At 40.6% G+C, this 4,012-nt stretch overlaps 1 non-coding gene across 1 annotated transcript; it reads left to right on the top strand.

Moving 5' to 3' along the window:
- Positions 1-901: 901 nt before the first annotated feature.
- LOC115515091 lies at positions 902-1,008 on the top strand. The gene has a single exon (XR_003969157.1). It is a non-coding gene; the product is annotated as a U6 spliceosomal RNA (small nuclear RNA).
- The last annotated feature ends 3,004 nt before the right edge of the window (positions 1,009-4,012 follow it).

Here is a 4,012-nt window from a genome sequence, read left to right as displayed (position 1 = left end):
CTCTTGCAAATGTGTTCATTCCCCGTGTATGTGCCTTACCTAAACCCTAGAGTTAGTGACTACTCCCTATATTTGCCATTCTTGTTTTCTTTAGAGTTCTTTTTACTCCTTAGTAGTTATGCCCCATTGCTAGTTAATAATTCTTTAATTAAGCTTTTTCTGTTTTAATTACTGTGTTGTTTCCATCTCCAACCTGGACCCTGACTGATACACACACTGAAATTTGAGAACCAATATCCTAGATCACAAAATTATCTCAGAGTGTCCAGTTATTTTCACCAAAAGTAAGTGAATTATTCTAATGACCATATAAATAACTGTTCCTAAGAGATTAAGGGTCATAAATACCTGAACCTTACAGGCTCAAATAACTATTTATTCAGTGAAATTCTGCTATACTGTATACTTTTATGGCCATATATGTAATCTGTACATGTGCACTGATGCTTTTAGGATCATAAGGCCTATAAAACACTAATTTTTAAAATTCCAGGTAAATATGATTTAAGGTAAGATTAATCATCTGTGGAACTAAGAGATAATATTCATAATTACAGTTAAAAGTTGTTTGCAATTATTGAGTTATAAAGTTCTTTTTTTTTAATTTTTTTTAACATTTCATTTATTTTTGAGACAGGGAGAGACAGAGCATGAACAGGGGAGGGTCAGAGAGAGGGAGACACAGAATCCAAAACAGGCTCCAGGCTCTGAGCTGTCAGCACACAGCCCGACACGGGGCTCGAACTCACGGACCGTGAGATTATGACCTGAGCCAAAGTCAGCCGCTTAACCGACTGAGCCACCCAGGCGCCCCTAAAGTTCTATTTTAGTCATGAAATGAGTACAAAAATCAGGAAAAGAAAATATATTTTTAATGAGGTTTCCCAAAGGGAATATCCTTGTACTCGCTTCAGAAGCACATATACTAAACTTGGAGTGATGCAGAGAAGATCAGCACAGCCCCTGTGCAAGGGTGACATGCAAATTCGTGAAGCTTCCACATTTTTCTTTTGACAAAGGTGATAAATTCAGACAACATCATGATCTAATAAACTTTACCTTTTAAAAGTGAGAGAAAAAAGAATACCCTTTTTCTAAAAGAAGTACAAGATCTCACACATAACATATTACAGCCATTATTGTAGGGAGGTAAACATTGCTAACAGCAAGAAATCCGACCTTAATTTATTTATTTTTTAAGTTTATTTATTTATTTATTTACTTGGGGGGGAGGGGCAGAAAGAGAGGGAGAGAGAGAATCTCAAGCAGGCTCTGTGCTGTCAGCACAGAGCCCAACACAGGGCTGGATCCCACGTCCCATGAACTGTGAGCCAAAATGAAGAGTCAGACACTTAACTGACTGAGCTACCCGGGGCTCCTGATTTACTTATTAAATTAAAATAAAAACACATATTCAGTCAAAGTGACCTGTCAGTGCTGTAGTTTCTACTGCTTCAGTGAATACATTTCTTATAAAAGATCAGGCTGTTGAAATGTAAGGTCCAGAAAAGAAAGTGATAATTGCACCTACATCAAAGCTGTAGGTCACAAAGTTTCAGAACTTTAGCTTTCATTTCTTTTGTGTGTGTGTGTGTGCTGTTGTTTTTTTAATGTTTATTCATTTTTGAGAGACAGAGAGAGACAGAGAGTGAGTGGGGGAGGAGCAGAGAGAGAGGAGACAGAATCTGAAGCAGGCTCCAGGCTCTGAGCTGTCAGCACAGAGCCCAATGCAGGGCTTGAACTCACAACACAAGATCATGACCTGAGCCGAAGTCAGACACCCAACCGACTGAGCCCCAACTTCAGCTTTCATTTCTAAGCAAACTTTAATTATATGAATCTGAATTTTCACGAGGCCTCCTATCAATCCCTCTTCCCTGAAAGTGAGTCAATTGTAAAAATCAATCTTAATCAATACAAGTCAATTTATATTCAAGACACATTCTTTTTTTTTAATATATGAAATTTATTGTCAAATTGGTTTCCATACAACACCCAGTGCTCACCCCAAAAGATACCCTCTTCAATGCCCATCACCTACCCTCCCCTCCCTCCCACCCCCCATCAACCCTCAGTTTGTTCTCGGTTTTTTGTTTGTTTTTTTTTTAAATTTTTTTTTCAATGTTTTTTTATTTATTTTTGGGACAGAGAGAGACAGAGCATGAACGGGGGAGGGGCAGAGAGAGAGGGAGACACAGAATCGGAAACAGGCTCCAGGCTCTGAGCCATCAGCCCAGAGCCCGACGCGGGGCTCGAACCCACGGACCGCGAGATCGTGACCTGGCTGAAGTCGGACGCTTAACCGACTGCGCCACCCAGGCGCCCCTGTTCTCGGTTTTTAAGAGTCTCTTATGCTTTGGCTCTCTCCCACTCTAACCTCTTTTTTTTTCTTCCCCTCCCCCATGGGTTTCTGTTAAGTTTCTCAGGATCCACATAAGAGTCAAGGCACATTCTTAACATCAGACTCATCAAAACACAAAAATCAGAAAGGTAGTCTCATATTCATTTATGTGAATATCCTCAGGCTTGACATTATTCAATTTGAGACAAATGACTTTAAAAAGTAAGGTTTTCTCCTGGCAGAACCACAGGAACTTGTTCAGAGGACTGAGGGCCCCTGTAAGTCTCAGTATCAGATTGAAACTTCAAATTCTTCCAGTCTTCTTGGTATGTAAATTTTGATTAATGCCATGAAAAGTGCTACTTTAAGATTTTCATTCTTGCTTTCAGTTTCCTTTGGATTTTAGTGGCCTTGATTCTTTGTCTCTATGCAGAAATGTCATAGCAGAATCTCAGCAGATCTCCTGGGCAACTGGGGGTGAAGAGGGGTAAAGCAGTATACAGGACTTCATGAGAATCATACAGGGCATCTTGGAGGACATGCTGCTCAAAGGGATGTTCATCCTAGTTAGGTGGAAGAACCATCTTCGGGGGGGCTTCTATGAGATAGAAGGACCAGGGAAACTTATTCCTCCAACGGAGAAGGCTATTATGTCTTCTACTCCATGGAGTAGCAGCTGACAAAGTGTCTTCACCAGTGGTGCCTATTGTTTGTTGATGTCTTTCAATCAGCTCTGCAGCCCTTTTCTTCCTGCTACCTAGCCAGATGGCATCCAAAGCCTCATTCAGTTACTTAGCAGACATTTATGGATTCCCTTCCAAGGACAGGCATTGCATGACCTTACATAGCTGACAGCTTCACAGACATGCATGCAGTGATGGTAGTAGAAGGGAAGGGTTGAGGGGCGCCTGGGTGGCGCAGTCGGTTAAGCGTCCAACTTCAGCCAGGTCACGATCTCGCGGTCCGTGAGTTCAAGCCCCGCGTCAGGCTCTGGGCTGATGGCTCGGAGCCTGGAGTCTGTTTCCGATTCTGTGTCTCCCTCTCTCTCTGCCCCTCCCCCGTTCATGCTCTGTCTCTCTCTGTCCCAAAAATAAATAAAAAAAAAACATTGGAAAAAAAAAATTTTAAGAAGGGAAGGGTTGAGAACACTGGCTTTGAGATCACATAGACTCAGGTAGAAATCCCAATTCTGTTATCTACTAGCTTCGTGATCTTAAGTTTGTCAGAAGAAGATAATACTTCATAGCATTGTTCAAGGAACTAAATGAAATAATACACACAGGGGCTGAGCAGGTATCTGGCATATCATGAGAGTTCAATAAAATGTTGATATTATTTTGTTGTTATTATTATAATAATTTCTTAACTATCCATTCTGAGCTCCTGTCCAATATTTTCAAATGCCTATAGTTCTCTCTCCCTAGATATCTTCTATGAGTATGTCAAACCCAGTATTTCTAAAACTGAATCCATTAGCATGCTCAGGAAAGTCATCACCATTTCTTCTTAGTATCTCCATCTGCCATTATCTTTATGGACAAATAAAATATCTGGATGCTGCCACTTTTGAGTCCTGTTTCTTCTTCACTTCCATATTAAATATGTCATTTATTCAGTCCTTTTTAACTCATAAATGTATCCCTTTCTCTCCATTCCAACTGGCACTGCCCT

The sequence above is a fragment of the Lynx canadensis genome, chromosome B2, assembly GCF_007474595.2.
Source record: "Lynx canadensis isolate LIC74 chromosome B2, mLynCan4.pri.v2, whole genome shotgun sequence".
NCBI lineage: Eukaryota > Metazoa > Chordata > Mammalia > Carnivora > Felidae > Lynx > Lynx canadensis.
The sequence above is the reverse complement of the archived record's forward strand: the minus strand, read 5'-3'. Positions and strand labels throughout refer to the sequence as shown.